The 22,086-nt window shown below is 41.5% G+C and overlaps 1 long non-coding RNA gene across 1 annotated transcript; it reads right to left on the bottom strand.

Moving 5' to 3' along the window:
* Window positions 1-220: 220 nt before the first annotated feature.
* Window positions 221-21,305, bottom strand: LOC135200014 (uncharacterized). The gene is made up of 3 exons (XR_010311173.1): window positions 21,250-21,305; window positions 20,281-20,477; window positions 221-334 (listed from the first exon to the last, which is right to left on the bottom strand). It is a non-coding gene; the product is annotated as an uncharacterized LOC135200014 (long non-coding RNA).
* Between the last annotated feature and the right edge of the window lie 781 nt (window positions 21,306-22,086).

Below are 22,086 nucleotides of genomic sequence, written 5' to 3'. Positions count from 1 at the left end.
AGAGGTCCTTAGTACGTAACAGATCGAATGAGATGAAATAAAGACGGGACCAAAGAATGGAACAGATTAGACCTATAACGAGATTGACTTTCAGGATCGCGAAGGAAAACGCTTCATGCATCCCAATTCCCGAAGGACGCCGACGACGAAGGATCAAATCCTTTATGCGACAGCGACTGCTGCCGCTCTCTGCTGCTCGGCGAATCTGATCTGCTCGAGTGGCGTGGGCAGGGAGTGGGTGGGGGGTGGGGGGAGGACGTCCCCTTGGGGCCTGAAACCGGCTTCGTCGGCCACGTAGGTGATTTCGACTACTGCACCGTCAGGAAGAGTGAATCTGTCGAGAAATAAGATTGAAAATTGTTTGATTGACAAGACAAAGGGATCATTCAAATTAATGTGTAAATGGTGAATATATCTTGAATGAACTACAGTTAACATATTCGATATTTTGACGGATGATCAACAATCATCTGCTATTTAAGAAACGGCTACAGTCACTGCTGCGATGATTCTTAGAGGAATAGAGATGGCAGTGTTGAATATGCACTGAGGGCCTCAGTAGAGAGAGAGAGAGAGAGAGAGAGAGAGAGAGAGAGAGAGAGTGAGAGAGAGAAAGCTCTCATTCCCAACTAATATGAACCACTTTCCGTTAAAATGTCAGTTTCGTGAAGAGATACCATTACCTTCTGTTTTAGAATAACACTAGCAACAGTCCACTGTCTCTCTAGCTAGTTCATTCATACACTGAAACATGGATGCTGATTTGATTATTTATAAACTTGAAAATTAGACCAATAAATACGTTAGACAAGGTCTTCAATATCCTAGAGAATTTTGTGGAATCATCTGAAAACGGTGCATATTAACTGACTTGTCTTTACGCCGTCGAATCTCAGTTGAAGCCCCTGGTGAGCCCTTAAACATACCTGTAAGATCCCTCGAATATTGACGGTTTACAACCCGCTTCGTTGGGGGTTCCCTCAGCTTCTATGGAGGTGCCGTCGCTCAGTTCGAAGTTGTAGTTGAAGTTTCCGTCGCCATGGTCGACACGTTCCTCTTCCACGATGGAGGCGTCGTGTTGGGGTCTGGGAGCAGCCAAGGCCATGGCGACCAAGCAGGCGACGACGATCTGCACCAAGGGAATGAGACATCAAAGGGTTAATTCGTAAATCTCTTGAGAAAAGGATGACGACGATAATTAAACCCACACCAATATCTGCTGCAGTAAAGCATAGTGTGCTTACATAAACTTCATAAGCACGTAAATGAAACACTAAAAGAAGATATATTATTATCTCTTCTACTGTATTATTTTTATTTTCTGGGTTCAATAGTTTTTCTGTATTAAGGATGACCTCTGCAGCGGTAGTAAAACTTTTGATAGTATTAAGCTTTCGATTTCTCCATTTACGTTCACCTGAACAAATGTTTAAAATTCGTACCTCTCCTTCGTAAATAAACCCCAAGGATACGAATACACGAATCCCAAATGGATTCACAATTTCACACTGGAAATTGTTAATTCCTTCTAGTAATCTCAGACTAGCTTCTTCTTGGACTGATATTGTAGGTATTAAGATTTTACAAATATTTTTCTTTTAGGTTTAATGAGATTGTAAATAAATCTAACAGTTAAGAACGCTGCCGATGACAGTGTTGATAAGACATTGCAAAAACCAAATGAATATGACTTCTCGGGTTTAAACTGAATCTATTGTCAAACAATTTTCTTATTTTAAGGGACTATGCATCCTCAAAACTAGAAGGGATGATTCCCTTATTAAATGATGAAATGTTTCATGTATTAGAAGACCCCAAACCACAAACTAAGCCTAAAAGTTCACAATACTCGACCACAGTCGAGGAACTTCTATAAAAACCACCGAAAGGCCCAAGAACCTCACCAGCTTCATGTCGGAGGATGTGGTGCTTGGCGGTGCTTCCAGGACAATGATGCAGAAAGCAGGAGCCACTTGTCCCTTATATACTTGGGAGACTGTCCGCCTAAATGAGCTTTTTGCAAATTTAGGACTTTGATGTTTTGTATAATTTTTAATCTGCGTGTTTACTGTTAGTTGTCCTTCCTTCCAAGCAAAGTTTTCCTCCTCCATGTTCGTGCGCGACTGGGCATATTTCCTTTTACGAAGTGGATCTTAATACAAGCAAGAGCGCAGCCATCTGAGCATTAATATTTATACCATTTAAAGCCATATAATAATCTTTCAAATTTTCAAACACTTCGATGGAATTTTCAAGTCTCCATAAAATGAAGACGACTTTTATTTTGGAATTTCCAAAATGCGATCGCTTTGCTCCCAATGAAGTTCATCGAATCTTTATAAGATTTCAGATGAAGGAATTAAGCGTGAATCCAGTCGTACCAGGATTTGTAAAAGTACCCTTTTAAATTATGCCTTGGCTAAGTTTCTGCTTCCTATCCGAGGTTGTTTAGAAATTAATGGATAGAATATTGCCATAAATAATCTCGAAGTTGCTATATGAAGACAAACGATTGGACGTCAGTACTAATCAATGGTGTATATTATAGAAAATCAAAGAAACCCGAAAATTTATAAGAAAACTAATTGTTCAACAGAACTCGTCTTATTATTCGAGTACAATTGGGTGTACAGATAATTCTCCAGTCTTTTCTTCAATCCTTTGATGTAGGATTGTTTTGCCAAATAAGCACAAAGTCATAGAACATAATAACTGCAACTTGTTTACGCTTTATGAGCAAGATTTTTTAACATTTCTTTTTAAAGGACTGAAACATTTGAGTGAAATATTTTCCTTTCATTTAGCACGTTAGAATTCATGGCTAAGATTTTCTGGTCTCTTTCTAAGGACGATTTGATAAAAAAATAAATAAAGTCAAGGGTTGTGCTTATATGAATAACAGCTGCCATGTTCATTAGAGTTGTTTAAGGGAGAATGAAAAGAAAGGACGTAGCATTTAGCAAGACAACGTTCGACTCAAAATGCGCATGCGTTTTTGTAAAAGAAAACTATCGAGATATGTCTATCTGTCAGCACTTTTTCTATCGGCCAGCAGACCTTAAAAACTTCTGAGGCTAGAGGGCTGCAAAGTGGTATCTTGATCATCCAACTTCCAATCATCAACCATGCCAAATTGCAGCCTTCTAGCCTCAGTAGTTTTTATTTTATCTAGGGTTACAGTTAGCCATAATCATGCGTCTGGAAACGTAAACAACACAGGCCACAACGACTGGCTGAGAGTTTCATGGTCCGTGTGTCATACAGCATTATACCGAGACCACCGAAAGATAGATCTATTTTCAGTACCCTTGATTATGCGCTGTGCAGAAAACATGATTGCGCCGAAGACACTTCGGTGCATTTTTTGCTTGTTTTCGTTTGTACATAAGCTGAGAAGATAATTTTATGTTACATTATATTTAATAAATGAATTCTGAGGAAAATCATTTTTTCAGCAGTTTATAAGACAGTTTTGCGTTAAATTCCAACCTCAAAATGTTTGTATGTAGCCTTTCACTGTGTGGTTAGTCTACGTGTACAAGTGGAAGTTATCACGCGATGATTAAGCGCATGCGCAGGTAGGAACTCCGAATACTGCTTGATGAAGAATCATTTTCTGAACCGCAACCCCTTTCGTTCCTTTTACTGTGCCTCCTTACACATTCCTTTCTTTCCATCTTCCTTTCCTCACCCCTCTTCTAACAACTGATTGATAGTACGACTGCTTTGAGGTTTTATCCTGTGTACACCTGTTCAAACCTTCTACTGGCCAGTTTTCCATTTCAGCGCTGAATGACCTCACAGGTGCCAGGGGTTGCCCTCTGGCCTCAATTCTCTATTCAATTCAGCCCAGCTCAACTTCACTGAAAAGCGACCGTGATTCAATGACTACAAACGCAATATGATCGGGAGTGTTCACTTTCTTCCCCTGTAGCCGCAGGTGTGTACAGGAACCTAACCATACAGGGAAAGGCTACATACAGACATTTCGAGGCTGGAATGTCATGCAAGACTGTCTTAGAAACTGCTGAAAAAATGGCGTTCATCAGTATTCGTTAATTGATTATAATAATGTAACATGAAATTTTCTTCTCAACCTATATACAACTAAAAACAAGTAAAAATTGCACCGAAGTGTCTTTGGCGCAATCGTGTTTTCTGTACAGCGTATAATCAAGCCCACCAAAAATAGATCTATCTTTCGGTGGTCTTGGTACAATGCTGTATGACCCGCGGACCATGAAACTCTCAGCCAGTCGTGGTGGCCTGTGTTGTTGCGTTGTCAGACGAATGATTATGGCTAACTTTAACCTTAAAATTAAGTTAAGTATATCTTAGTTTTACCAGACCATTGAGCTGATTAACAGCTCTCTTAGGGCTGGAACGAAGGATGAGATATTTTACGGGGCTAGGAACCAATTGGTTACTTAGCAACGGGACCTACAGCTTATTGTGGGATCCGGACCACATTGAGAAATGAATTTCTATCATCAGAAATAAATTCCTCTGATTCTGCGTTGGCAGAATGGGGAATGGAACCCGGACCCTGAGATCGGTAGTCGAGTAAGTAACCGACTCGTCCAACGACGAACTACCTTAAATAAAATAATAACTACTTAGGCCAGAAGGCTGCAATTTGGTGTGGTTGATGATTTGAACTTGGATGATCAACGTAACAATTTGCAACCCTCTAGATTCAGTAGATTTTAAGATCCGTGGATGGATAGAAAAAGTGCTGACTGATAGACAAATCCATCTTGATAGTTTTTTATGCAGAAAACTAAAACTTATTGTATTGTATCACATTTTCACAAGCGTCCGAAAAAATGCATATCTCTTCCATCAGAAATAAGATTTTCGTCAGTCTGATAATTACGTATACGCATTTTGATGCTTTGTCCTTTCTCTTCATTTTTCCCCAACTTTCTGATTTATTTTCACTACCATTAATTAAAACAACTTTAAGGAACATGCCAGCTGTTATTCACGTTAAATATTCATTAAGAACAAGAGATTATTTATGAACATAAAAACCATTGACTTTATTTTTTCTATCTAATCGTCCTCAGAAAGAGACCAGGAAGTCTTAGCCAAGAATGCTAACATGAAGAATGAAAGGAAAATAATCCTCTCAAATGTTTCAGTCCTTTAAAAAGAACTTGAAAAAATCGTACACATAAAGCATAAACAAGTTGCAGTTATTACGTTTAATTGCTTTGTGCTTATTTGGCAAAAAAGTCCTCAATCAAAGGATTGAAGAAAATATTGGAGAATCACCTGAACACCCAATTGTACTCCAATAATGATCCGAGTTCTGTTGAACAATTATTTTCTTATAAATTTTCGGTTTTCTTTGGTTTTCTATTCAATATAGATTACTTCTGACGTCCAATTGTGACTTAGAGATTATTTGTGGTAATATTCTACCCATTGCATTCATTGCTAAGTTTCCCTTTAATTAATTTCTTTCACAAAAAGCATATACGTCCGTCCACAGGTAGATTCTCACTGATACTTTTTCTAAACAACCTCCGATTGGAAACAGAAACCTAGCCAGGCCATAATTTTAAAAAGGGTAATTTTATAAATCCCGGTACGACTGGATTTATGCTTAATTCCTTCAACTCAAATCTTATAAAGATTCGATGAACTTCTTTGGGAGCAAAGCGATCGCATTTTGGAAATTCCAAAATAAAAGTTGTGCCCATTTTATGGAGACTTAAAAATTCCATCTAAGTATTTGAAAATTTGAGAGATTATTTTATGACATAGGATGGTATAAATATTAAAGCTCAGATGTCTGTTTGTATTAACAGTCACTTCACAAAACGAAATATACCCAGTCACACAGGAACATGGAGGAGGAAAAATTTTCTTTGAAGGAACGACAACTAACGGGAAAAACATCAAACTCCTAAATTTGCAGAGAGCTCATTTAGGCTGACAGTCTCCCAAGTATATAAGGGACAAGTGGCTCCTGCTTTCTGCATCATTGTCCTGGAAGCACCGCCAAGCACCACATCCTCCGACATGAAGCTGGTGAGACTCTTGGGGCTTTCGGTGGTTTTTATAGAAGTTCCTCGACTGTGGTCGAGAAAGTGTGAACTTTTAGGCTTAGTTTGTGGTTTGGGGTCTTCTAATACATCAAATATAAGAGAATAGACGTCCCATTTAGTTTTGAGACGCATACTCACCTAAACTAAGAAAAATGCTTGACAATAATTTCAGTTTAAACCCGAGGGGTCATATTCCATTTTGGCAATGTCTTATCAACACTGTCGTTGGCAACGGTCATAACAGTTAGATTCATTTACAATCTCATTAAACCTTAAAGGAAAATATATGTAAAATCTTAATATCTATAATATCAGTCCAACAAGAAGCTAGTCTGTGATTACTAGAAGGAATTAACCATTTCGAGTGTGAAATTGTGAATCCACTTGGGATTCGTGTATTCGTATCCCTGGGGATTATTTACGAAGAAGTACGAATTTTAAACATTTGTTCAGGTGAACGTAAAGGGAGAGATCGAAAGCTTAATACTATCAAAAGTTTTATTACCATTACAGATGTCATCCGTTTACGAAGTTTATGTAAGCATACTATGCTTTACTGCAGCAGATATTAGCGTGGGTTTAATTTCAATATTGCTGGTTCTGGGTCATTCATTTCCGTCGTCGTCCTTGTCTCAAGAGACTTACGAATTAACCCTTTGATGTCTCATTGGAACAGATCGTCGTTGCCTGCCTGGTCGCCATGGCCATGGCTGCTCCAAGACTCGAAGACGACTTCTTCCCCTTCTTCTTCCCAAACGTCTTCATCGAAAAAGATGAACGTGTTGACCATGGCGACGGAAACTTCAACTACAACTTCGAACTGAGCGACGGCACCGTCATAGAAGCCGAGGGAAGCCCCAACGACGAGGGCGCCGTCAGCATCCAGGGATCTTACAGGTATGATTAACCGCTCACCAAGGGCTTCGCTTCAACTCAGATTCGGCGGCGTAAAGACAAGTCAGTTATTATGCACCGATTTCAGTTGATTCCACAAGATTCTCTAGGATATTGAAGACCTTGTCTAACGTATTTGTTGGGCTAAATCTCAAGTTTATATATATAATCAAATGAGCATCCATTTTTCAGTGTATGAATGAACTAAAGAGACAGTGGTCGTTACCAGTGTTATTCTAAAAGAGAAACTGTCATTTTCCAGAAAAGTGGTTCATTTTCGTTGGGAATGAGTGCTTTCTCTCTCTCTCTCTCTCTCTCTCGCTCTCTCTCTCTCTCTCTCTCTCTCTCTCTCTGCTGAGGCCCTCAGAGGATATTCAACTCTGCCATCTCTATTCCTCTAAGAATCGCAGCAGTAACTATAGCCGTTTCTTAAATAGCAGATGATTATTAATCATTTGTCAATATATCAAATATGTTTATCGTAGTTCATTCTAGATTATACTGACCATTTTGACATTAATTTGAATGGTCCCTTTGTCCTGTCAGTTAAACAATTTCCAATCCTATTTCATGACAGATACACTCTTCCTAATGGAGTTGATGTCCACATCACCTACGTGGCCGACGAAGCCGGTTTCAGGCCCCAAGGGGACGTCCTCCCCACCCCCTATCCACTCCCCGCCCACGCCATCGAGCAGATCAGATTCGCCGAGCAGCAGAGAGCGGCACCAGTCACTGTCGCATAAAGGATTCGATCCTTCGTCGTCGGTGTCCTTCGGGAATTGGGATGCATGAAGCGTTTTCTTCACGATCCTGAAAGTCAATCTCGTTATAGGCCTAATCTGTTTCATTCTTTGGTCCCGTTTTATTAGTCTCATTGGATCTGTGACGCACTAAGGACCTCTAAATCATTTGATTAGGATAGTATCTCTCTTTCTCTCTCTCTCTCACTCTCTCTCTCTCCTTACTTGGCCACTAAGCCACATAGGCCTAGATCCATCAAACATCTACAAACCATTTCCTCTCTCTCTCTCTCTCTCGCCTATTTTCCACAGACAAACAGAAACCGACCGACCAAACCTTATTCCCCTCGTCAATATTCTCCTGACAAACTCACTTTTCACCAACGAGAATTCGGCATTATTTGTTATTTGTATGAATATATTATACATTATTTGCATACGAATCTGTTCTGATACAAAAAAAAAAAAAAAAAAAGTCAGTTCTGAAGCTGAAAAGTAAAAGAATTATTTTACATAAAGTTTTGTTTGAGTTTATCCTTTCAACAACGCCGCAAATAACCATAAATCTGTTTTGATGGAGAATCTTACCAATTTATTAAACTCACTTATTTATATCACTTAACTCATCTATTTTATCTATATATATTTGCCAAGTACCATGTTTCGCGCTCGGCTGCCAATCCGTTGGTCCGAAGTTCGATTTTCCCTTCCCGACTCTGCCAGGGTGAAATCAGAGGGAATTCATTTCTGGAGATGGAAATTCATTTCTCGATATAGTGTTGTTCGGATCCCACAATAAGCTGTAGGTCCCGTTGATAGGTGACCGATTGGTTCTTAGTCACGTAAAAAATATCTAATCCTTCGGGCCAGCCCTAGGTGAGCTGTTAATCAGCTCAGTGGTCTGGTTAAACTAAGATATACTTACTTATTTGCCAAGTATTCATCGTGTGTGTGTGTATGACCAATTCTTACTTGTTATTGCTTTATTTCCACATAGACGTGTCTTGGCACCCCGCAAAAATAGTTTTTGCTTACATGATGATTAAAATAGTAACCAGTCAAAGATTACCATTACGCGAAATGCTTTACATTGAATCTCCTAGACACCATAGGCTTTCTGATAAAACGGGTTACAGCTTGGTTCAGCACTGGTCTAGGAGCATATCTCTCCAGTGGAGTTTGAGGCTATGTCTTATAAAGAGCTACAACTTCCAGCATAAGGGGAAAAGCTTCTGTAAAAGCTTCGATCTACATTAAAGCACCATACCCGCTCCTACAAGGGAAGAAAGAGAATACTACCAAGCATATGGGTTTATAGCTGGGATGTGCCCAAATATCGGTATCGGTGGTATCTGCTAGGTTTTGTGGTATCGGTATCGGTATTGGTGAATGTCTGGCCGATGCCAGACGATACTTTTGTCATTAGTATAGGAATTTAAATTTAAAACCTTTTCAGGTTTCCTAAAATGTAGAGAGGTCCAAGTCGGTTTACAACAGGGGTTCCATTCTTGATTGAGAAGTGTTGTAAGACGGAAACATATCATGGAAAACTCGTTAAAAATCCTAAGAAAACCTTACTTTTAATGTTTTGGTTGTATTGCAAACTATATAAACTGTATTTTAATTGTATTTTTCATAAAAAAAAAACTTTGAAATATTTGATTATTTTGCCTTTTTGAAGTCATATTTATTTTGCTGGATTGGCGTCGTAAGGTGCATAACCCTGGAACGTGTGTTGTAAACCTGGAATTAATTTCTGTCGAATATAACTGAAAAGTGTAGCAACCTCGGAACGTCTTAAGCTGAAACCGTTGTAAACCGGGGACTAATTGTATATATTAACAAAGCCCACACAAACAAACGTTATATACACATATCATTGTATATAGGGTCATTGTTTATCTTTTAAAAGCAGATGGTATCTTAATACCGTACAGTGTATTTGAAAATTTATTATTGTAATTCTAATTATAATTAACTATGGTTGTGTCTATTTGTATCAGCAATGAGTCATTGCCATTCTGTTGGAGTTGGGTACTATTCCAACATGTGCAGTACAGGTATGGTTTAAGTGAATGGTGAAATGAGTTACTCTTCTGCTACTGCTGCACTTGGAAACTAGACACATGCATTTTATATAACCCTATGATCTTTCAACTTCTGAACCTTAATATACGATAACCAGAGAACACGAATGATTTTAGTAATAATAAATATTCTCGTTAATAACAGTAAATATGGAGGAAACAGGTATCGGTATCGGCTTTAATGTAGAATGAAGCATTTCCTGAAGCTTTTCCCCTTATGCTGAAGCTTCAGCTCATTGGTAGAGCATCGCCTCAAAGTTCACTGGAGAAATATGCTCCCAGACCAGTGCTGAGCGAACTTTAACCCGTCTCAGAAAGAAAGGTGATCCTAAACTGGGTATTTTTATCGTCATGGTTGCAAAGTCTACTTTTGCAGGGTGCCAAGACACGTCTAAGTAGAAATAAAGAAATAACCAGATTAGGTATTCCATGAGCGCAACGGTAATTTGCCAAGTAAATGGAAACCTGATAATTACCAAGTCAGAATTGGTCATACACACACATGCAAACAATGGTTGACACTGTAATAGTTGGGCAACTACAGGCACTCTGCAATATATATATATATATATATATATACTATATATATATTATATTGCTACGTATATAGAACGCCCGCCTTCCCAGCAGTGTTTTAGTTATATTTAATTATAAAAGTAGCAGCCATGCTGTCTCCTGAAGCTACTGTTGTTGGGAGAGTGGGGATGTCGTAGGATGATATTTCCGGTCTGACGGAAGCTTAGGGTAAGAGAGGCAGGTCACAAGAGTAGCTAGGCTTCGAGATGGATTTTAGGGGACTTCTACAATAAGACCTATTTCCTTCCCAATTTGCTGGCGTTGTGTTTACCACCTTTCAGGCAATGCTCGAGGCGGTTTTTGGAAGCCCCGTGATTCGAAAGCAAGGATATCGCTCTCAGTCGGCTGCGGGACGTGTTCTCGGACAGAGGGTCAAATTGCCAGCCTCCCCAAAATATGGCCTACCCACGACCCGCACTGGTGGACACGGACCCCAGGACCTGAACAGAGGTCAGGCCGCCCATTCTTCTACAAGGATACTCAGAATATTGCATAAAGGTACGTCTGAAAGTGTAAACTTCAACCCAGCACCTTTTTACTACCATACGACTCTTGCAAATCATTTTTCAATCTTATTTTACCCCTTCTACATCAGAAGCCCTTTGTCCTCATCGGGCCACGTGCTCCCCTTTGTGACTTGTGAAAGACCTAGTTTCGTGCATACCTCAGTGAACCATTCGAGTTTACCTTCCCCAATGTTAGAGAATTAATCAGCCTTAATCAAAGCAAGAAGTCATTTTTCCTTTTATGTCGTTTAATCTGGGATTCTTTTCCAGATTCCATGAGTCACGTGCCGTCTCTCTGCTCGCAAGTGTGCATTAACCCAAGTGAATGAAACCAGCTTGAATTGAATGAGACTATAAGCCCCAACGTGGGGGCCAATATCATTTAACTTTTCTCCAGGCCAGCACGGGCCTTTTTGTAAATAAAGTTTACGGTAAGTTCAAGCAATTCCCTCTTGAAACCCCTAAAATTACTTCCGTTTACGTATCTAGTCTCTCACAAGGCCCTATATACGTAAAATTGGCGAAGTCTTGCCTGGATTGAACCTAGCTTGCTTAAAAAAAAGCTTGTAAATCGCGTTATCCGTTTGTAAAACGTAACTGTAAATTATTTTACAAAAAAGCAAATCAAGCACACTTGCAGGAAAGAAGACACACTGACTCAACGGTAAGGTATTCCATTCATTAATATGATATTCTATAACCAATGTTAGCTTAAGGTACGTTTAAGTATTATTGTTGAAGTGGTCAAAAGAGCGTAGGTAGAAATCTTATTATTGTAACGGCGAATGCGCCAGAGCTTTATTTTAGCGGCGAGCAAACAAATTTGCCCCACGAATTTTTCTGTTACTTTGTGCTGTCCTCGTAGGAGCTCCCACGAACACGTGTGTAGGATAGATGCCAGAAAGGACCAGATCAAACTAGGAAGTGCTTTGCCAGGGTTTATTGCTGTATGAGAAAGCCTAGCTAGTTAGGAGTGTTTTACTAATAGTTACGGCAAAAGAAGTGTACAATTCTTTTGTCTGTGATATGTTAGGGTATCCATTTTTAACTTAGTTTTCATTCCAAGTGTTGGTAACCGCTTACCTCTCGGCTAATTCAGCTTCGCGCTCTCTCGCGCCTGCGCGGTCTCAACCAACCTTCGTCTCATTCACAGCGGCAGCCATGTTTTTATCCCTTTAAACATTACCTAAAACAATTTAAGCAAAGTAACGTAAGTCTCAAAGTTTTAACGTAAATAATATCGATCTTGGTACTAGTATCTATCGTCCTGCCAGAAAAATAACGTAATTCGCCTTGAATAAGAAAGTAGAACTTTGTGTTGTAAATTGCCTTCGCATTTACAGAGAATCAGCTGATTCGCCGCGCTGGTCAGCTCTCCTCACATGTTTCACCTCGCATCGCTCACTCGCGCGCTGAGCGAAGTTTCATTTCACTTGCACTTAAACGTAACCTAATTTACAAGGTTGCTAACATCGTTTTAAAATCCTTACCGTCATTTCACTGTTCACGGGGACCTAGTAATCTTACATAAAGTTAACGTAAATCTCAAGTAGAGTAAATCACAAGAATTGTTAACGTAAAACGCGTCGTTGTAAAATTCATATTGAAACGCAAATCATTTCGTAAGCGCGAGCCGCTACATTAACGTAAAAATCGTTCAACGCGAGCGCGTTATCATTGTCATAAACCGTTTTCAAAAAAGCAAGTTCTTTCATTTCACGTTAACGTAAGTAAATCATTTAACGCAAGTTGCGTCATATTAAACTAACTGTTAGTAGTTCAATTCAATATAAGGGCAGTTCATCACATATCATTTTTCACCCTCTCGAGAGAGAGAGAGAGAGAGAGAGAGAGAGAACCAGAAACCAGTATTCACGAAGCTAAGAGTACTACATCTTACCAATTAATTATAGCATGCAGAATTAACATTATTTTAGTCTCTTGTGTCTTTCATTTACACAGCGTGATACGTAACGCGCATGTGTCCAGTGCAGTTTGCAAACATTTATTTGTTTCATTATCGAGTACTTCAGCGAGTGACTGAGCATTTCTAAAAATTTCCATTACCTGTCGTTGCCCGAGTGGTCTTTTTCATTTTCTTTATCACGAAAGACTTGCGTTATTTATACCGCAAGCACAATTCGCACAGTGTGCCACGCCAATTCATTACTTCCAGACAGGGAAGTCGTTACCAGTTTAGGACTGGCACACCAGTGCACGTCAGGTCTTATCATTTTACAGTGCCACTAATTCTTGACACTGTTCACCGACTGGCCGCTGAAGTACTCCCACCTTTTACTTTTATTTCTTCCTCCACCATTATTACACTCTGCCCCGAACAGAGTGCCATTTCCCTTCGTATACTTTGGGTATACTGCGTGTAGTGTCCGGGACACACCAGCACGATACCAGTGCTCAAAGGAACGCCTCCTCATAAGTGCCATTGCACCTGTACAGGCCGTACAGGTAGCCATTCTACCTGCGTGTCCGTCCTGCGGAACGCCCCTTAGTGTGACGTGCGCCGCACACTCCATTTGAGTTGTCCGCCTCATCAGAAGGTGCCACTCCCCAAAGTGCCACAGAGCACCCAGTCCTTCAAGATTTTTTTTTCATCCAAGCCTCCACTGCAGCCTAAGGAAATGGCTTTCTGCTGCCCAACCACATATATCCATGGAGCTGGAAAGGCTCCAGACCCTCATGGCTCTGGGCACGAACGCCGGTTACACTGGGCAGGAAACTCACCCAGTGGGTGAAGGGGCAGGTGGGATGATCTGCTCCTGCAAGAGAGCAGCGCCAGAGAAGCAGAGAGGAAGGAAAAAGAAGCAGAGAGGAAGGAAAAAGAAGCAGAGAGGAAGTAAAAAGAAGCAGAGGAAGGCAAGGCAAGGGAAGAAGAGGAAGGAACATGAGCTAGCTCTCAAGGAGAATGGAGCTCGAGGTGGAGAAGGCACGACAGGTGAACGCCGAAGCCCTAGCCATGCAGCCATCTCCAGCCCCATGCCTACAGTGTCGTCCAACCCTATGCGAGCATTAACGGCTCTCATCCCGAAGTGGACTGAGGATGAGCCCGAGGCATGGCTGGAAGAAGTAGAAGCCTTATTCGGAAACTACCCTACCACTGAGATAGAGAGGGCCGCCCTGCTTGCCAAGCACCTGGACGGCAAGGCTAAGACTGCCCTCCGCTCACTGGATCAGGGTCAGCGAGGGGACCTGGTGGAAGTTCGCCGGGTCATTACAAAGGCCTATGAAATCACCCCGGAGAGGTGGAGGGGCAGCGTTTCAGAGGTCAGCAAAGGAAGTTGGTTGGGCCTGGGGAGATTACTCCTACCACAAAACCCAAGCCGGAAGCGCTGGCTCGAGGCCATGTCGTGCACCAGAGTTCCAGGACCTGTTTAACAGGATCATGCTGGAAGCACCTCTACCAGTGTGTACCTGGGCCACTCCGCCAGTGCACCTTAACGACAAGCAACCCAAGACACTTGCGGAAGCTTGTCGCCTGGCTGACGACTGGGAGACCTTCAACCCCTCTCACAGCACCGCCCACCGACGCATAGTGCCACCAACGTCATCTCTCTGGATCCACTCGGCCAAAGGACGCCCACCAAGGACACCCACGGACTTGCAACGTTTGCAAGAAAGTGGGAAATCACCTCGCAGCAGAGTGCCGCCTCAAGAGCGCTGAGAGCCACAAACCCCCTCAGAACCCTCCTAGGCCACCGAACGTGCCTCAGCCTCCTCTCCAGACCAATCAGATGCCTTCCGAGACAGCCCAGCAGAGGGACTCTTGCAGGCGCCTGTGGGCTACAGGGCACTACTCCCCTGGATATCCCGGGTGCCCCAAGCACGTGCCTTCGACCCGGCACGTCCACCTGATCAGTGCCACAACCCCCTCGGCCGTTATGCCCGAGTCCAGGTCTCACCCTGAGCGGGTGTGGACCTCTTCAGTCACAGTGGCACCCCTGGATGGCTCTACCCTACCTGTGACTCTGCCAGTTACGGTAGATACCGGCTCCGATCTGTGTCTTATAGACCGGGACCAAGTGCCAGCCAGTGCCACAGTTGACGAGACATCAGGTGGGCCATGACTTGGGTCGAAGGACAGTCCAAGACCGTTCCCACAGTCGTCCTGCAGGTCACCACTCCTTGGTGCACCAAACCCCCCAACCTCCTAGGTGTGGTACTACGATTCGGCATGGAGTAGGTTTCCTATTGGGACGGGACCTCCTCTGGGGAGGTCCCTCCCCCACACCACTCCAGGGCCAAGCTATCTCACCACCTCAAATCACGGCCAGAGAGGACTCTTCACCTGTGCCAGAGCACACTGCCAGCCTTGTGACTCCACAGATTCGCAACCTGTGGGGCCATCTCGGCTTACCGTCCAATGCCACAGAAGAAGTTCTCGAACCAGTTCTGCCGAGACTGTGGCCGCAAGGGTCACATGTCTGCCAACTAACGTAGGTGTCGCGAATTACAATATTCCTGCCATCGCTATGGCAGTTACCAATCCTTCGTTACTAGGACCCCAGCTCAGGGCCCTATAACCGTTGCACCCATCCAAGGTCATTATCCACCAAGCCATGTCAGAGCCTTTGATGACTCGGCGCTCAAATCTCCCTGATACGGGAAGATCAAATCCCCCGAGGGGCTACCATTGATAGACGGCAAACTGATCACGATTGAAGGCATCAATCATAGTAAGATGATCCTTCCCACCGTCCAATTGAGAGCGTACGACCTCACCTTGCCAAGGTATGTACACTTGCAGTTGCAAGCTACCCTTCCAGGAGGTACGACCTTATCCATAGGGCAATGACCTGAGGTCTCCCATTTCCAAGGGCACGCTGAGAGGTATTGCACCTCCAGTACCCGCCACAGGTCCAGTCGACCTCAACTCCCTGCCAGTGCCACTTGGCAGCACTGAGCAGTGCCAAGCTCCGTCCAGCCTGGACGTAGAGCCACCACCGAACTTGACCTCTGTGCCTGGCCCGAGCAGAGCCGGCCGCCTAATATTATCAAGGAGCCTCCTACAGGAGATCCTCCAACAGGCATGGAGCTTACCACAGCCCATGGCCTTACCCCAGAGTCGTTGCCTCCGTCTCCCTCCTAGGACTGTTATAGCCAGGTCCTGGAGGAATAAGAAGAAGAAGAAGGGACGCTCATTAACATACTAACAAAAAGAGCCACATTGCTCTCCTTGACACCTGTGCCTGATGGTACAGTGTCACATTCATTTGCAGAATGATCCTGGCACCTACCCAGAGAAGGTAGCCAGCCCGATCTCTGCCAGTAGCACTAACCCTCTAACCCCTAGCCACTGTAATACTAACCCTCACTTAAATATAATTACCTCATTGCATTTCCCTCCTGGTAAATTAACCACTCATCATCCCCACGTATCATTACCTCTCATTATGTATTTAACAGTTCCGTCGCTGAACTACTGCTGTGCGTACCACACTCTGGAATGATTGCGTCTTCATTTAACTGTATTGAGTAGGTTAGGCTAACTGATTTAGTACCAGAGGGCATTAGGTTAGTAGCAAGTAGAATTTTCAAGTAACCTCATCTAGGGGTAGAGTAGACTGTCGTCACAAGACAACCTGTAGTTATTTATTAGCTAGACTACATCACTATATTAAGTTAGTACACTTAGCATCTTTGCCTATAAGTTAGGTAGGCCATTGTAGTCAGCCGTATCGCTGCTTTCTCAAAAAAACTTCAAGTTAGAGTAGGAGAACTGGGTTGTCGAGGCGATCACTTATTTAAGCCAAGACCTTCACCCCGCCCGAAAGGGAGTGAATGCCTTTCTTAACAGGGGGAGCTGCTACGTATATAGAACGCCTCGCCTTCCCAGCAGGTGTTTTAGTTATAATTTAATTATAAAAGTAGCAGCCATGCTGTCTCCTGAAGCTACTGTTGTTGGGAGAGTGGGGATGTCGTAGGAATGATATTTCCGGTCTGACGGAAGCTTAGGGTAAGAGGCAGGTCACAAGAGTAGCTAGGGCTTCGAGATGGATTTTAGGGACTTCTACAATAAGCCACCTATTTTCCTTCCCAATTTGCTGGCGGTTGTGTTTCCCACCACCTTTCAGGCAATGCTCGAGGCGGTTTTTGGAAGCCCCGTGATTCGAAAGCAAGGAGTATCGCTCTCAGTCGGCTGCGGGACGTGGTCTCGGACAGAGGTCAAATTGCCAGCCTCCCAAAATATGGCCTACCCACGACGCACTGGTGGACACGGACCCCAGACCTGAACAGAGGTCAGGCCGCATTCTTCTCAAGGATACTCAGAATATTGCATAAAGGTACGTCTGAAAGTGTAAACTTCACCCAGCACCTTTTACTACCATACGACTCTTGCTAAATTCATTTTCAAATTCTTATTTTACCCCTTCTACATCAGAAGCCCTTTGTCCTCATCGGGCACGTGCTTCCCCTTTGTGACTTGTTAAAGACCTAGTTTCGTGCATACCTCAGTGAACCATTCGAGTTTACCTCCCCAATGTTAGAGAATTAATCAGCCTTAATCAAAGCAAGAAGTCATTTTTCCTTTTATGTCGTTTAATCTGGATTCTTTTATTTTCCAGATTCCCATGAGTCACGTGCCGTCTCTCTGCTCGCAAGTGTGCATTAACCCAAGTGAATGAAACCAGCTTGAATTGAATGAGACTATAAGCCCCAACGTGGGGGCCAATATCATTTAACTTTTCTCCAGGCCAGCACGGGCCTTTTTGTAAATAAATAGTTTTTTAAAGTAACGAGCTGAGTTTCTGGCGACTTCCCCCTAAAGAAAGTTTACGGTAAGTTCAAGCAATTCCCTCTTGAAACCCCTAAAAAAATTACTTCCGTTTACGTATCTAGTCTCTCACAAGGCCCTATATACGTAAAAATATATATATATATGTATATATATAAAAAAATAGTATATGAGTAAAGTGATACAATAAGTAAAATAAATTAGTAAAAAAAAGTTATAAAAAATACTAGATAAATATAGTCTTTCAGACTTCAGCTTACACCTGCTGGCACCTTACTAAGATGAGGAAGGTAATTCCCGTCTTTCCAGGATTCTCTTGGAAGATAATTTGGATAAAAGCATGTAAATAGTTTTGAGGTTTTCTCTTAGTAGATATAATACATTTTCAGTTGTTACCAGATTTTAACGTACAAATTTCAAGGTAATATGGAAGGTTATATCTATGTAAGATATATTTAACCGTAAGATTATATTTTACAGAAACCAGGCCAGTCAAATAATCAGATAGTTTGAGGTCAACTAACATTTCATTAGGGGTTAAGCATATGTGCGCAGTCATTATTGATAGTCAATTGTTATTCTCTCTATAGGAAAACTTCACTTTCGTCTTGCATCTAAACTGAAGCAAAACTAAATCAAGTCTATTTAGGACTGCAGACTTCAAGAGCTATAAAAAATGCAACTGCAAGAAATCTTTATTATATGATATTCCTTTGTTTTCACTAGTTTTGACTTTGAATTCTTCATCCCTGCATAATCCCTAGTCGGGGTCGCTGTTTTTACAATGAGCCTTCTCCAAGGAAAGTGAACCTGTGTTTTCATATTTACCAACAAGGTGTGGTTCGACCTCCAGCTTACTTGGAGGTGTGTTAAAATCTACGGTCGAATGGAGCGTTGTTTCATTAACGAAAATTAAAATAAATACGCTATATTTTATTAGAAATGATTGTTCTGTACTGTTTATTAAGCACAATTTTTATTTTCTAGTGTTTTCATTCTAATGAATAAATCATAAATACCTCTTCTACAATTCCTGTATCTTAACTCAATTTGAAACACTTTTTCAGAAGTTTTTTAGGGCCTCCCATAGACCTTTCCTATCCTCCCAACAAGAACAAAAACAACAAAGTAGTTTGTAGGCTTACTCTCGAGTAAGCGAAAATATCGGAGAGATAGATAGAGAAAGAGAGAAAAAATCAAATTGTGACACTTGGCTTTCCAATAAAACCTTTTTGATTGTTCATCAATGTTCTCTCTCGATCATCAGCCAAAAGATTCTGGGCAGAGGAACATCATCTGGCAACACTGGTTATTGACTGACGCCTATTTTCTCTTAATAAATGTTTTGATTCTTCATCATAACGGATTTATGTTTATTTGCGGCGTCAAGAAGGATTAACTTAAACCAAACTTTATGCAAAGTAATTCCTTTACTTGTCATATGCAGAAACTGATCTTGTTTTTTGTCTATTCATTTTTAAACATCAGAACAACTTCGTATACAAAATAATGTACAACACATTCACACAAATAAAAAAAAAATGTCGAATTCATCATTGGTGAAAAGTGAGTTTGTCCGGAGAATATTGGCGAGAGGAACAAGGTTTGGTCGGTCGGTTTCTGTTTGTCTGTGAAAAAGAGGCGAGAGAGAAGGAGAGAGAGAGAGAGAGAGAGAGAGAGAGAGATAGAGAGAGAGAGAGTATCCCAATGAATGATTTAGGGTCCTACTAAGACTTAACAGATTCAATGAGACTAAATAAAGACGGGACCAAAGAATGGGAATAGATTAGGCCTATAACGAGATTGAACTTTCAGGATGGCGAAGAAAACGCTTATGCATCCCAATTCCCGAAGGATGCCGACGACGAAGGATCAAATCCTTTATACGACAGCGACTGGTTCCGCTCTGCGCTGCTGCTCGGCGAATCTGATCTGCTCAATGGCGTGGGCGGGGAGTGGGTGGGGGGTGGGGAGGACGTCCCTTGGGCCTGAAACCGGCTTCGTTCGGCCACGTAGGTGATTTCGACTACTGCACCGTCAGGAAGAGTGAATCTGTCGAGAAATAGGATTAAAAGAAAAATGGCTTTTTCTAATCAGACCAAAAGATCATTCAAATTATTGTCTAAATGGTCAATACATATAGAATGAATAACAGTAAACATATTCGATATATTGACAAATGATTAACAATCATCTGCTATTTAAAATACGGCTATAATCACTGCTGCGATGATTCTTAGAGGAATAGAGATGGCAGCGTTGAATATGCTCTGAGGGCCTCAGGAGAGAGAGAGAGAGATGAGAGAAGAGAGAGGAGAGATGAGAGAGAGAGAGAGAGAGAGAGAGAAGAAAATACTCATTCCCAACTAATATGAACCACTTTTTCGTTAAAAATGTCAGTTTCGTGAAGAGAAACCATTACCTTCTGTTTTAGAATAACACTGGTAACAGTCCACTGTCTCTCTAGCTAGTTCAATCATACACTGAAACATGGATGCTGATTTGATTATTTATAACTTGAAAATTAGGTACCAAATAAATACATTAGACAAGGTCTTCAATATCCTAAAGAATTTTGTGGAATCATCTGAAAACTGTGCATATTAACTGACTTGTCTTTACGCCGTCGAATCTCAGTTGAAGCCCCTGGTGAGCCCTTAAACATACCTGTAAGATCCCTCGATGTTGACGGAGCCCGCGTCGTTGGGGGTTCCCTCTGCTTCTATGGCGGTGCCGTCGCTCAGTTCGAAGTTGTAGTTGAAGTTTCCGTCGCCATGGTCGACACGTTCCTCTTTCGCGATGGAGGCGTCGTGTTGGGGTCTGGGAGCAGCCAAGGCCATGGCGACCAAGCAGGCGACGACGATCTGCTCCAAGGGAATGAGACATCAAAGGGTTAATTCGTAAATCTCTTGAGAAAAGGATGACGACGATAATTAACCCACACCAATATCTGCTGCAGTACAAAGCATAGTGTGCTTACATAAACTTCATAAGCACGTAAATGAAACACTAAAAGAAGATATATTATTATCTCTTCTGCTGTATTATTTTTATTTTATGGGTGCATAGTTTTTCTGTATTACGGATGACATCTGCAGCGGTAGTAAAACTTTTGATAGTATTAAGCTTTCGATTTCTCCATTTACGTTCACCTGAAAAAATGTTTAAAATTCGTACCTCTCCTTCGTAAATAAACCCCAAAGATACGAATAAAAGAGTCGCAATTGGATTCACACTTTCAAACTCGAAATGGTTAATTCCTTCTAGTAATAATAGACTAGCTTCTTCTTGGACTGATATTGTAGGTATTAAGATTTTACAAATATTTTCCTTTTAGGTTTAATGAGATTGTAAATAAATCTAACAGTTAAGAACGCTGCCGATGACAGTGTTGATAAGACATTGCCAAAATGGGAATATGACCCCTCGGGTTTAAACTGAATCTATTGTCAAACAATTTTCTTATTTCAAGGGACTATGCATCTCAAAACTAGAAGGGACGATTCCCTTATTAAATGATGAAATGTTTGATGTATTAGAAGACCCCAAACCACAAACTAAGCCTAAAAGCTCACACTTTCTCGACCACAGTCGAGGAACTTCTATTAAAACCACCGAAAGGCCCAAGAGTCTCACCAGCTTCATGTCGGAGGATGTGGTGCTTGGCGGTGCTTCCAGGACAGTGATGCAGAAAGCAGGAGCCACTTGTCCCTTATATACTTGGGAGACTGTCAACCTAAATGAGCTCTCTGCAAATTTAAGATGTTTGTTTATTTTTAATCGACGTTTACCGTTAGTTGTCCTTCCTTCTAAGCAAATTTTTCCTCCTCCATGTTCGTGCGCGACTAGGCATATTTCCTTCTACGAAGTGGCTCTTAATACAAGCAAGAGCGCAGCCATCTGAGCATTAATATTTATACCTTTTAAAGCCATAGAAAAATCTCTCAAATTTTCAAACACTTGGATGGAATTTTCTAGTCTCCATAAAATGAGGACAACTTTTATTTTGGAATTTCCAAATTGCGATCGCTTTGCTCCCAATGAAGTTCATAGAATCTTTATAAGATTTCAGATGAAGGTATTAAGCGTGAATCCAGTCGTACCAGGATTTGTAAAACTACCCTTTTGAATTATGCCCTGGCTAAGTTTCTGCTTCCTATCCGAGGTTGTTTAGAAATTAATGGATAGAATATTGCCACAAATAATCTCGAAGTTGCTATATGAAGACAAACTATTGGACGTCAGTACTAATCAATGGTGAATATTATAGAAAATCAAAGAAACCCGAAAATTTATAAGAAAACTAATTGTTCAACAGAACTCGTCTCATTATTCGAGTACAATTGGGTGTACAGATTATTCTCCAATATTTTCTTCAATCCTTTGATGTAAGATTGTTTTGCCAAATAAGCACAAATTCATAGAACATAATAACTGCAACTTGTTTAAGCTTTATGAGCAAGATTTTTTAAC

This window comes from Macrobrachium nipponense, chromosome 26 (genome assembly GCF_015104395.2).
Source record: "Macrobrachium nipponense isolate FS-2020 chromosome 26, ASM1510439v2, whole genome shotgun sequence".
Taxonomy (NCBI): domain Eukaryota; kingdom Metazoa; phylum Arthropoda; class Malacostraca; order Decapoda; family Palaemonidae; genus Macrobrachium; species Macrobrachium nipponense.
Note: the sequence above shows the minus strand (reverse complement) of the source record. Positions and strands in the feature narration are given on the sequence as shown.